Source organism: Pecten maximus, chromosome 7, assembly GCF_902652985.1.
Source record: "Pecten maximus chromosome 7, xPecMax1.1, whole genome shotgun sequence".
Classification (NCBI taxonomy): Eukaryota; Metazoa; Mollusca; class Bivalvia; order Pectinida; family Pectinidae; genus Pecten; species Pecten maximus.
Genome location: NC_047021.1, coordinates 10,697,802 through 10,712,142, shown reverse-complemented (window position 1 = coordinate 10,712,142; position 14,341 = coordinate 10,697,802).

Genomic DNA, 14,341 nt, shown 5'->3' with positions numbered 1-14,341 from the left:
TGAATGGATTGGATCCCAATTTGGTCAGAAACATCCTTTGGGGAAAGGAAACAGATTTTGCATAAATGGTGTCTCTTACCCCCAAGGAGCCAAAGGGGCGGGGCTCAATAGGGGAAATAGAGGTAATTCTTTTAAATCGCTACTAGTCATAAAGTTATGAATGGCTTTGAACGCAATTTGGTCAGAAACATCCTTTGGGGAAGGGGAACAGATTTTGCATAAATGGCGACTCTGACCCCTAAGGGGCTGGGGAGGCGGGGCCCAATAGGGGAAATTGAGGCAATTGCTTTAAATCGCTACTAGTCATAAAGTTATGAATGGATTTGAACCCAATTTGGTCAGAAACATCATTGGAGGAAGGGGAACAGATATTGCATAAATGGTGACTCCGACCCCAAATGGGCCAAAGGGGCGGGCCCAATAGGGGAAATAGAGGTAATGCATTTAAATCGCTACTTGTCATCAAGTTATGAATGGATTTGAACTTAATTTGGTCAGAAACATCCTGGGCAGAAAGGGTTTAGAATTTGCATCAATGGTGTCTCTGCCCCCTAAGGGGCCAAAGAGGCGGGGCCCAATAGGGGAAATAGAGGTAATGCCTTTAAATTGCTACTAGTCATAAAGTTATCAATGGATTTGAACTTAATCTAGTCAGAAACATCCTTTGCAGAAGGGGATCAAATTTTGCATAAATGGTGACTCTGACCCCTAAGGGGCTGGAGAGGCGGGGCCCAATAGGAAAAATTGAGGCAATTCCTTTAAATCGCTACTAGTCATAAAGTTATGAATGGATTTGATCCCAATTTGGTCAGAAACATCCTTGGAGGAAAGGGAGCAGATTTTGCATAAATGGTGACTCTGACCCCCGAATGGAGCCAAAGGGGCGGGGCCAAATAGCGGAAATAGAGGTAATTCTTTTAAATCGCTACTAGTCATAAAGTTATCAATGGATTTGAACCCAATTTTGTCAGAAAAATCCTTGGGGGAAGGGGAACAGATATTGCATAAATGGCGACTCCGACCACGAATGGGCCAAAGGGGCGGGCCCAATAGGGGAAATAGAGGTAATGCATTTAAATTGCTACTTGTCATAAAGTTATGAATGGATTTGAACTTAATCTAGTCAGAAACATCCTTTGCAGAAGGGGATCAGATTTTGCATAAATGGTGACTCTGACCCCTAAGGGGCTGGAGAGGCGGGGCCCAATAGGAAAAATTGAGGCAATTCCTTTAAATCGCTACTTGTCATAAAGTTATGAATGGATTTGAACCCAATTTGGTCAGAAACATCATTGGAGGAAGGGGAACAGATTTTGCATAAATGGTGACTCTGACCCCCGAGAGGCCAATGGGGTGGGGCCCAATAGGGGAAATAGAGGTAATGCCTTTAAATCACTACTAGTCATTAAGTTATGAATGGATTGGATCCCAATTTGGTCAGAAACATCCTTGGGGGAAAGAAAGGAAACAGATTTTGCATAAATGGTGTCTCTTACCCCCAAGGAACCAAAGGGGCGGGGCTCAATAGCGGAAATAGAGGTAATTCTTTTAAATCGCTACTAGTCATAAAGTTATGAATGGCTTTGAACGCAATTTGGTCAGAAACATCCTTTGGGGAAGGGGAACAGATTTTGCATAAATGGTGACTCTGACCCCAAGGGGCCAAAGGAGTAGGGCCCAATAGGGGAATAGAGGTAATTCCTTGAAATTGCTACTAGTCAACCCAATTTAGTCGGAAACATCCTTGGGGGAAGGGAAACAGATATTGCATAAATGGTAACTCTGACCCCCGAGGGGCCAAAGGGGCGGGGCCCAATAGGGGAAATAGAGGTAATTCCTTGAAACTGCTACTAGTCATTAAGTTATAAATCGCTACTTTTCATAAAGTTATAAATGGATTTGAACTTAATTTGGTCAGAAACATCCTTGGCAGAAAGGGATCAGAATTTGCATAAATGGTGTCTCTGACCCCTAAGGAGCCAAAGAGGCGGGGCCCAATAGGGGAAATAGAGGTAATTCCTTTAAATCGCTACTATTCATAAAGTTATGAATATAGGTCAGAAACATCCTTGAGGAAAGCGAAACAGATTTTGCATTTAATGATGATTTTGCCCAAAGTTTTGGGGCCCCATAGTGGAAATAAAGGTAATTACTTTAAATCGCTATTAATCATAGAGTTACGAATGCATGTTTGAAACTAAGAGAGTCTGGACTTAGTTAATTCTTTAAAGTCAGTTGGGATCCCCACACTTAAAGCATGTACACCATGAACACCATTTTGACCTTTGGTCAAATCCAACAAGGTGAGCGATACAGGCCCCATGGGCCACTTGTCTTAAGTTATGAATGGATTTGAACCCAATTTAGTCGGAAACATCCTTGGGGGAAGGGTAACAGATATTGCATAAATGGTGATTCTGACCCCCAAGGGGCCAAAGGGGCGGGGCCCAATCGGGGAAATAGAGGTAATGCCTTTAAATCGCTACTTTTCATAAAGTTATGAATGGATTTGAACTTAATTTGGTCAGAAAAATCCTTGGCAGAAAGGGATCAGAATTTGCATAAATGGTGTCTCTGACCCCTAAGGGGCCAAAGAGGCGGGGCCCAAAAGGGGAAATAGAGGTAATGCCTTTAAATTGCTACTAGTCATAAAGTTATCAATGGATTTGAACCCAATTTGGTCAGAAAAATCCTTGGGGGAAGGGGAACAGATATTGCATAAATGGTGACTCCGACCCCAAATGGGCCAAAGGGGCGGGCCCAATAGGGGAAATAGAGGTAATGCATTTAAATCGCTACTTGTCATAAAGTTATGAATGGATTTGAACTTAATTTGGTCAGAAACATCCTTGGCAGAAAGGGTTCAGAATTTGCATAAATGGTGTCTCTGCCCCCTAAGGGGCCAAAGAGGCGGGGCCCAATAGGGGAAATAGAGGTAATGCCTTTAAATTGCTACTAGTCATAAAGTTATCAATGGATTTGAACCCAATTTGGTCAGAAAAATCCTTGGGGGAAGGGGAACAGATTTTGCATAAATGGTGACTCGGACCCCTAAGGGGCCAATGGAGAGGCGGGGCCCAATAGGGGAAAATAGAGGTAATGCCTTTAAATCGCTACTTGTCATTAAAGTTATGAATGGATTTGATCCCAATTTGGTCAGAAACATCCTTGGGGGAAGGGAACAGATTTTGCATAAATGGTGATCTCTGACCCCTAAGGAGCCAAGGGAGGCGGGGCCCAATAGGGGAAATTGAGGTAATTGCTTTAAATCGCTACTAGTCATAAAGTTATGAATGGATTTGAACCCAATTTGCTCAGAAACATCAATGGGGGAAGGGGAACAGATTTTGCATAAATGGTGACTCTGACCCCCGAATGGGCCAAAGGGGCAGGGCCAAATAGGGGAAATAGAAGTAATTCTTTTAAATTGCTACTAGTCATAAAGTTATCAATGGATTTGAACCCAATTTAGTCAAAAACATCCTTAGGGGAAGGGGAACAGATATTGCATAAATGGTCACTCTGACTCCTGAGGGGCCAAAGGGGCGGGGCACAATAGGGGAAATTGCCTTTAAATCGCTACTAGTCATAAAGTTATGAATGGATTTGATCCCAATTTGGTCAGAAACATCCTTGGAGGAAAGGGAGCAGATTTTGCATAAATGGTGACTCTGACCCCCGAATGGGCCAAAGGGGCAGGGCCAAATAGGGGAAATAGAAGTAATTCTTTTAAATTGCTACTAGTCATAAAGTTATCAATGGATTTGAACCCAATTTAGTCAAAAACATCCTTGGGGGAAGGGGAACAGATTTTGCATAAATGGTGACTCGGACCCCCGAGAGGCCAATGGGGTGGGGCCCAATAGGGGAAATAGAGGTAATGCCTTTAAATCGCTACTTTTCATTAAGTTATGAATGGATTGGATCCCAATTTGGTCAGAAACATCCTTTGGGGAAAGGAAACAGATTTTGCATAAATGGTGTCTCCTACCCCCAAGGAGCCAAAGGGGCGGGGCTCAATAGCGGAAATAGAGGTAATTCTTTTAAATCGCTACTAGTCATAAAGTTATGAATGGATTTGAACCCAATTTAGTCGGAAACATCCTTGGGGGAAGAGGTACAGATATTGCATAAATGGTGATTCTGACCCCCAAGGGGCCAAAGGGGCGGGGCTAAATAGGGGAAATAGAGGTAATTCGTTTAAATCGCTACTAGTCATACAGTTATGAATGGATTTGAACCCAATTTAGTTAGAAACATCCTTGGGGGAAGGGGAACAGATTTTGCATAAATGGTGACTCTGACCCCCAAGGGGCCAAAGAGGTGGGGCCAAATAGGGGAACTAGAGTAAAACCTTTAAATCGCTTCTAGTCTGAAGTTATGAATGGATTTGAACCCAATTTAATCGGAAACATCCTTGGGGGAAGGGGAACAAATATTGCATAAATGGTGAATCTGACCCCCGAGGGGGCCAAAGGGACGGGGTCCAATAGGGGAAATAGAGTTAATTCCTCTAAATTGCTACTTGTCATAAAGTTATTGATGGATTTGAACTTAATTTGGTCAGAAACATCCTTGGGGAAAACAAAACAGATTTTGCATTTAATGATGACTTTGACCAAAGTTGTAGGGCCCCATAGGGGAAATAAATTCCTTTAAATCGCTACTAGTCATAGGGTTATGAATGCATGTTGTAAGCTTAGAAAGTCTGGACTTCGTTATTTCTTTAAAGCAGTTGGGATCCCCATACTTTAAGCATATAATGCATTGTTTGAGGTTGACAAATAAAATGAATTGAACAATGAACACTATTTTGACATTTGGTCAAATCCAACCAGGTGATACAGGCCCCATGGGCCTCTTGTTTTCTATATCTTGGATTTCCTGGATATACTCCAGAAGTTTTTGATCGCAGCGATCTGGACATCCTGGATATACTCCAGAAGTATTTGATCGCATCGCTCTGGGCACAGATCTAGAGCGTTGTGATGGTAGCCCCTGGATAGCCTGAGTTTCCTCTGGCCTTGACACCATGTCTAGTGTAGGCTAGAGAGGTGTCAGGGCAATGGGAAATCCGGGCTACCCCTGGATTGTCGAGGATGTCTGAATGGCTATCCTTGGTACCTTCACCAAAATATTGTGTTGCCCTTCTCGTGGGTTGTTGCAAATCAGCGTCAATTTACACCAACCTTAACAAAAAGACTTCTCAGCTGCGGAATTACTGTTTTTATAGAATTTTGAAGAGACCCTGTGAAGGAATAACACTGAAAACATGTCAGAAAGTGAACAACTCAGAAAAGTTGTTGACAGCGATTCCACCCGTATTTGGGATGGAAGAGAACGAATGTGCCAATACCTTATGGAAAAAATATAGTTCCTCGTACGAACCCAATGTCCCGAATTCAGTGTCGTCGATGAATGGAAAAGGATAACACAGTTTCCGTTACGCATGAGGCGTGTACACATTTAAATATGGACAGTTCAAGGCATTTTGAGTCCTAAGGTCAAGGCTTCTTGACGGTTGTGGTGGATATCATATATAACCATTCAACGGGGTCTTTGCTGGCATGTCAGTAATCTGCTTTGAATTTTCTTTGGACCTAGAATGCTAAATTTGATGAGAGGAAAAGGTTTACAGAAATGGATGGTATTGAGAGGCAGTTCCCACAATTAGATAAATATTGGTAATATAACGTAAAGAGTGATTTGTCATCAATAGTAAAATATCCCAGTGAGCTATACAGGCAACACGGGCTCTTGTATGATTTTTTTTTCTTCAGTTTTTTGCAGAGCTGCACAAGGGGAAGCAACTCGTTTATACTTCCGTTGAGAAGCGTTCCGCCTTCCCGGTTCAGCCGATATGCTCGGTTTCTCAGTGGCACTCGGAGCGCTCGATTGGCCGTCTCGATCTCCCACTCGCTTAACATGGACATCCAGATCGTGTCGGGAAATTTGAGCCGGACAATAGGGACTAGATGCTTCAAAAGTACAAAGAGAGGTCTCGCATTTTGTCAAATGAAACAAATTAACATTATGGATGTTTCAGAACACTTGCATTGATAAGTATTACATATTCTAATTTATATACATTGTATGGGATCATGGGCAATACAGGGGATAGAGATTTAATGATCGATTTGCTTTTCGGGAAAAATCGATATTAAGCCTTCCTATTCTTCCCATTTGCTATCGCTGCACAAGAAAAATTCAAACAAATATTTAATGTAGGCCGCAATATTACCTACAACAATTTCTAGCAAAACACTTCCCATGTTGTGCCGAGAGAGTTCCATTCAATCAGTACACATATATACAGTTCATACATTACAGATACTTATATACAATACAGACAGATTGCTCACAAACACACACAGACCTCACATACATACACATACCTTACATTCGTACATACACACGCAAACATCACATACACACCATGATCTTCCATATACACACAGACATCGCATACACACACATACCTTACAGACCTCACATCATCATCATCATCACCACCATCATCATCATCAGCATCATCATCAACCTTTAGGTTACATCATCCGTTATATTTTCAACCAACACGTTCTTAATGCCAGTAATACATGATGTTTGTTTTACGTTACTCGTGCCTTATTTGCCAAAAATACATATGTAGATATAAAGCAAGTTTACAAAGATCACTGATATTATCAACACTTAGTAACTCTATAAGTTTGTACATGTAAGGATTTCGCCAGTAATATGGATTTATGTATTTTACTCTCAGATTATGATAAGTCCTGCATCTCAAAATGAAATGATATTCGTCTTCTTTTTATAAATTGCAGCTCATACAGTTGTTGTTGTTGTTGTTGTTGTTGTTGTTGTTGTTGTTGCTGTTGTTGTACTATATCTACCAGTTTCAATAGCTACGAGGGCTGATTTATATGTTGTGAGTCTCATATTGAAGGATTGGAATTTTGCCGGACATATTGTATTATTTTTCAACATAATCCCCTTAAGTATCTATACACTTCTGCCAGCATTGCCACTTTTATAGAACTCCTTTTCTTAGCTGTTCAAAAAGTTCAAAATGTATGACGCCATCATCGGATTGAAAGTGGGTGCCTGGAATAGGTGTTGTCTGATGGAGCGAGATCAGGTGAATAAGGTGCTCAATCAATTAAAAGCTACAATCGTGAATGGCAGCCATGGCAATGACAGACTTGTGAACAGAAGCATTGTCCTGATGGAATAACGCACCTTTAGTGAGCTTTCCGCGGCGCTTACGTTTAATATTTTCATGTAACTGCCTCAGAAGTGAAGCACAGTACATGTATGTAGCTAATCATTATATTATGTGTATGTATTGCAGGTAGCAGTCATCCTTTGATTGAGTAGTAATAAAGCCGTCTTGACAAAGGAAGGTGTTGATCTTCATTTATGACTGCTACCATCACATCTATGATTTGATCAAGCACTGCCGACATCCTCACCCCCATGGTAGTCCTGAGAGATTTGCACCAGTGTCTACAATCATGTCCCGCATACATTGTCCAGTACAGGGATGTGAATGGAAGTATCAGGATCTTGCAGCTGACTTTGCAGCTAGCCTGGCCATAGCCCTTCAGATTCACGACAGGACTGCTCATGCCGTACCCATTCCTCTTCCTGCACAACTTCCGCAACAGCGCCATCTGAAGTTGGACTCGCCTATCATATCAGCTGGATGTGACCCAGACCAATGGTCAGCCTTTACTAGACAATGTGACATGTATAAGGTTAGGGATGGCCATAGCCGATAATGTCCTGCCTACCGCATTGTTTTAGTGCAGTGATAATGATTTGCGTACACACTTACTCCGTGATATTCAGCGAGATGTTGCCAATATGACAGAGGCAGACCTTCTGGCAGCCATCAAACGCTTAGCTGTCAAGGACGAGAGCACCCTGGTACACCGCATGAAGCTCAGCAGGATGACCCAGTCACCTGCAACTGGTATCAGGACATTCCTAGCTTGTCTCCGAGGCCAGGCTGCATTATGCCAGTACAAATCCGTCTGTAAGGAACAACCTTGTACTCATGTGTTTGAATATAGTGATGAGATGATAAAGGACAACCTGGTGAGGGGTATTGCTGACCCTGAAATTATGTCAGACTTGTTGGGTGACCCAAAGACAGACCGTACCTTGGAAGAGGTTGTGTCATTTATTGCTCAAAAGGAGCAAGGTAAAATGACGAAGAGTGCAGTTGGAGACTCTGCAGGTGCCATAAGTGCTACTCGTGTGGCCCAAAAATCCCCAGCACCTTCTGGCGCCAAATGTTGGGCCTGTGATGGTTCCTCTCACGGGTCAAAAAATGACAGGAAAAACTCGCTCCCGGAGCTGTGACGCCTGGACATTTACTTGTGCCAAATGCTCTGTTAAAGGCCATTATACCACATGCTGTAGCAATTGCACCGCTTGCGGAGCCTGGGGCCATAGGGATGCATCTTTTAGAACCTGCCAGCATAACGCAGGGCGCAAGAGTCAGAACAAAGGCCGATCGCCCCCAGTAAACACAGAGGAAGATAAGGCTAGCTATGTTTATGACCAACTGTGCACCACAACATCGAATGGGGGATCTATAAAGTCGGGCTCCCAGGACAGGGCATCTCGGACATGGACGAAGCAAGGCAACACCTCACCACTGGATCATCATGTGTTTGACGGACAATGGGTTGCTCGCCCATCCAAACCTCATCCTATGCTCTTGGTAACCATGAGCGTGCTGCCTCAGGATCATGAGTCATTTGGACAGCCCATAAAGGACACATCTAAGCTTAAATCTGCTAATATATCCATGGTGACAGATACCGGGTGCCAGAGTTCAATAATACCCCTAGAGACAGCCATGACCCTGGGTATACAGAAGCAGGACCTCCTTCCAGTCAAACTTGTGATGTGGGGTGCCATAAAGGAAAACCTTGGCGTGATTGGGGCCATTGTGGTGGAATCGTCATTCCAACTTATGCTGGATCTACACAATCAACTCGTTTGCTCTGTTATGTCTCTGAATCCATGGAGAAGGCATTTCTTTGTAGAGAGGCCCTTGCCACTTTGGGGGTTATCCATACAGACTTCCCCATGGCCATAGACCCCATGCCTTCAGACACTGCCGCTCCTATGGAGGACTCCGATGACATGACATGCTCTTGCCCAAGACGCCAGCAAACACCACCACCATTACCTACCACCCTACCACCAGGTTTAATTGCAACTGAAAACAATGTTGAAGGATTGGCTACTGGACTATTACGGTGTTACGACCTTCAGTGTGTTTGAACACCAACCACTGCCACTCATGAACTGTGAGCCCCTGCACCTCCATGTCGACCCTGATGCCAAACCTGTAGCTGTCCATAAGCCAGCTCTAGTTCCTATTCACTGGCAAGAAAAAGTTCATGCTGACCTTGAGAGGGATGTTCGCATTGGAGTTCTTGAACATGTTACTCCCAACACACCAACAACCTGGTGTTCGAGGATGGTGGTGACTGCTAAAGCCGATGGCTCTCCCAGACGTACTGTCGATCTACAGCCACAAAATCGACATTCTGTTCGACAGACCCATCATGTGCCAAGCCCCTTCAATTTGGCTGGCTGACCGAGTCCCTCAAGACATGAAGAAGACAGTGACTGATGCATGGAACGGGTATCACTCTGTGCCCATTCGTAAGGAGGACCCCCATTTCACCACTTTTATCACACCATGGAGACGGTACAGATACAAGGTTGCACCTCAAGGTTTCCTGGCAAGTGGCGATGCTTGCAATCGATGCCATCATCTCTAATTTCCAGGATAAAGTCAAATGTGTGGACGACACCTGCTTGTGGGCTCCCTCAATAGAGGCATCGTTCTTCCAGACATGCAACTGGCTTGACCTTTGCGCACGCAATGGCATCACTTTGAACCCCAAAAAATTCCAGTTTGCCCAGGACAAAGTTGACTTTGCAGGTCGGACAATCACACCAACTAACATCCGACCCAGCAGAGAGCCGATACTCCCCTGTTGAGGGCGAAGCCTTAGCTGTTGTTGCACTTCATCAAACTCGCTATTATGTCTTGGGATGCAAGACCCTCATCGTGGCCACAGACCACAAACCCCTACTGCAGATTCTGAACGACAGGTCACTTTGTGAGATTGGCAACAGACGTCTCCTAAACCTCAAGGTTAAAAAAAACTTTAGCTTTTCGATTCAAGTTTGTACATGTGCCAGGTAAAGGAACTTAGGACCAGACGCCGCTTCACGACACCCCTCTAGTTCTCCTGATCACCTTCACCTTCCGAGTGAGCCACCGGAATTGGATCAACTTTCCTTCACAAATCCACTACTTCGTCATGATGCACTGAGAAGTATTTGTCAGCACTATGATGATAATGACACAGCAGATGATAGCTCAGTTGTTGCAGCCGCAACAAACTCCCTGGGTGCTGCTGTCAATGTGATTACATGGGACATGGTACGTGAAACTACAGCATCAGACCACACATTTGTTCAACTCATCCACCATTTGCTAGCCGGGTTTCCAGCTGATAGTAGGGAGTTACCGGTCGACTTACGTCCTTATCAGCGCTATAGCGCCAGCATGTGTGTCGTTGATGGTGTAGTTCTTATGGGCTAACGAATTGTCATCCCACCTGCACTCCGCAAACCTGTGCTTGCAGCTCTACATGCCGCTCATCAGGGTGTCAGTGCAATGCGTGCGCGGGCTATGGACTCTGTATATTGGCCAGACATCACAATTGATATTGCAAGAATAAGAGACCAATGCCAACACTGCCACCAGATGGCCAAATCAAACCCAATGCAACCCCCGTCTGAGCTTGCAATACCAGATTACCCATTCCAGATGATCTGTAGTGATTACTTCTCGTTCAATGGCACAGACTCGTTCAATGGCACAGACTATGTTGTGATTGTTGATAGGTATTCCAATTGGCCTATGGTCTATAGGTCTGAGTTTGGTGCAGAGGGTCTTGTTCGGCGTCTAAGAGAAACATTTGTGACATTTGGTATACCGGAGGAGTTAATATCTGATGGTGGACCACAGTTTACAGCTGGAAAGACACAGGAGTTCCTGAGGTCCTGGGGAGTCAGACATAGGGTCTCATCGGTTGCCAAATCCCATGCTAACTGCAGAGCTGAGTTAGCCGTAAAGACGGTGAACCGCATGCTCATGGATAACATCTCACCCACAGGGTCTCTTGATGTGGATACATTCCAGCGAGCACTACTGATGTACAGGAACTCTATCGACCCACATACCAAGGCATCACCAGCGTTAGTTTTGTTTGGACGACCTATTTGGGATGCAATCCCTATCCCAATCGGTAGATACTCACCGCATGAGACATGGAGAGAGATCCTAACCCACCGTGAAATGGCCCTTGCCAAACGTCATTCGAGGGAACATGAACGTTGGAGCGAGCACACGCACCTTTTGCCATCACTGAAAGTTGGCGATCATGTGTATTTGCAAAACTTGATGGGAAACCCTACGCGATGGGACCGGGCTGGTGTAGTAGTGGAGGTACGGCAATACCACCAGAATGTAATTCGCGTGGATGGCACAGGACGTGTCACTATCAGGAACCGTCAGCACCTCCGGAAGTTTACACCTTTTCAAAGTAATCCAACAGGCATACAGGCAACGGATACACCAACTCAGTCCCAACTGCCCAATACTCCGTCAAGCCAGACACATTTAGGCAAGCCTGTGTCAACATGAAAAGTCCACGCTGATAATCCAGTCTGCACTGCCGAAGTACCGATTGTCGACTTCCTTCAGTCAGTTCTCAACCAACAGATGCTAGCCCAGTCGCGCCAGCCTGTCTGCCAGCTGTTGAGCTCAATGATGCTGTGAAACCTAGAAAAGTACAGGAACCTTCCACCCGGACACATACCCCAACGTCACGTATTGACTCTCCAGATCAGCCTATTCAGCCTATATATGATGCTGTTTCAACTCCAAAATTGCCTCGTGCCCTTGCACGTCTTCAGCCATACAATCAGGCTGGACAGAAGGAGATGCTGAGATCAGGACGTCGTCAATCACCTCTTACGAACACCTCTAGTGATGGATGAAGTCGCTCAAGGCTAACTTGTGTATTGCTACTCCATTGTGAAGGAACAGTAATTGCTCTTTGGCTCTTAATGTGTGTTGGACAGAACCTTTGGATGAAATATGACTCTTCACTTTTGTGTTTTTATTCCATGTTTATTATTGTTTCGGAGAGTTTGTCACGCACTAATTCTTGACACTGATTGTTATTCCTCTTTACCTCTGCGAGGGACGCTCTCTTTTGTTAGTTTTTCTGCTACCCATAAAAAACCTGTCCCTGGGGGAGGAGATAACTAATCATTATACTATGTGTATGTATTGCAGGTTTTGATTGAGTAGTAATAAAGCCATCTTGACAAAGGAAGGTGTTGATCTTCATTTAGTATGTGCCATTAGTTGTTTGTCACTTTTGAAGATACCAAAAGAACCGAGGCCATAGCCTTCCCAGCTTATGGAACAGTCTTTGCCTTCTTTGGCGTTGGAGAGTCAGGGTGCTTCCATTGCTTCGATTGTTGTTTTGCCTCTGGGGTATAAAATGATGGACCCATGTTTTATCCACAGTGACAAATCTCTGAAGAAAGTTGGAAGTATTTTCCTCAAAAAGGTTAAGATTAGCGTGCAAAAATGTGCGACTGGTGTGCTTCTGATCTACTGCATGTCATAAGTCTTAGTACTCATCAGACCGAAAGCTTTTCCATCGCAAGATCCTCGGTCGGAATGGTATGTATTCTTTCCTGTGAAATGCCAACTCCACTGGCTATATATCTTTCTGTGACTCGTCTGTCAGTCATAACAATATCATGAACTTTATCGAACATTTCTGGGGTTGCAACATTGACAGGTGTACAGGCATTCCGGGTGGGGGTAATCATCAAGGATCTGTCGGCTTAAATTCCGACACCCGCCTTTTCACTGTAGCATACGAAGGGGTATATTTCCTTAGTGTTGCTACAATATCATTATGGATAGGATATATCCTTAGTTGTTAAACCTTTTTATGCAAATATTGGATCACTGCTCTTTCACCGATTTTGTCCAATTTGCAGAAGCCGTTTTTCTTGTTTACTTTAGAATGCTATACCTCGTCGATATAAACTAACCAAATAAGACCAGTCCTTGGATACACGGCCCTATATATTCATTGTAGGACTTAAAAAGAACATCCTTGAGCACCTCCTTCAATACGATGCTCACAAAATATCAAGTATCTCTTGTAAATTGTGTGCAGAAAGACGAAACTCCGATAAACAGATTCGGTATTTCAGTGGAACAAACTTTGTCAAACAGTATTGTAGGGAATGTTGATCTCCGAAGTGCTGATATAAAACACATTTAGGTGAGGCCTCTTATAAACGTCTCAGATATTGTTGACTTTGATCAAATAACCTTTGTTCTATCAAATACAAAATACTTTTATGGTTGTAAAAATAGTAATTTGTCCCTACATCTGTTAATCCGACACTTTATCACTAGCCCTTCACCTCTGGGTTGCGAGTTCGAAACCTACGTGGGGCAGTTGCCAGGTACTGACTGTAGGCCGGTGGATTTTCTCCGGATACTCCGGCTTTCCTCCACCTCCAAAACCTGGCACGTCCTTAAATGACCCTGGCTGTTAATTGGACGTTAAACAAAAACAAACCAAACAAACCAAATGTTAATCCGAGAGAGAATAGACAACGTTTGATATAATTAACCCAGTTAAAGCCATTGCCTGTAATGCTATTTAAAAAATCATTCTAAAATTTCTTATATATTCTTAAGGATATCGCCCTAATTCAATATACATCACTGCATTACAAGTCAGCTCCTCAACTTTTTAAATATTCTTAAAAAGGGCTTATACTCATCAAAACGAGATGAACTTGGTGGAATATATGTAAATAGCAAAATTGGATTGCCAGTACAACTGGTCAAACGTTGGTCAAGAGTTACCGGTATAATAGCATCAAACAAGACATCACCTACATTTACATTTAGGAATAGTATGACGTATTAGTAATCCACCGCCTTGTGTACAGCGAGCTAATTTCCTTGGTACAACAACTGCGTGGAAGTCCTCAAGTTCCAAGTCAAAGTCTTAAGGAATACAGCTCTCAGAGAGGAAAATAATATCGTTATTAAATATAACATTTCCAGTAGGAAGAAGGTAGGACTGCTGGGCGGCTTCTCTTCTGTGTAGATCGAGATATATCTATCTAACGCCCTCCGAGGGGAGCTATAGCCGATCACATCAACTTATAACTTGACACCTTCACTTATTTA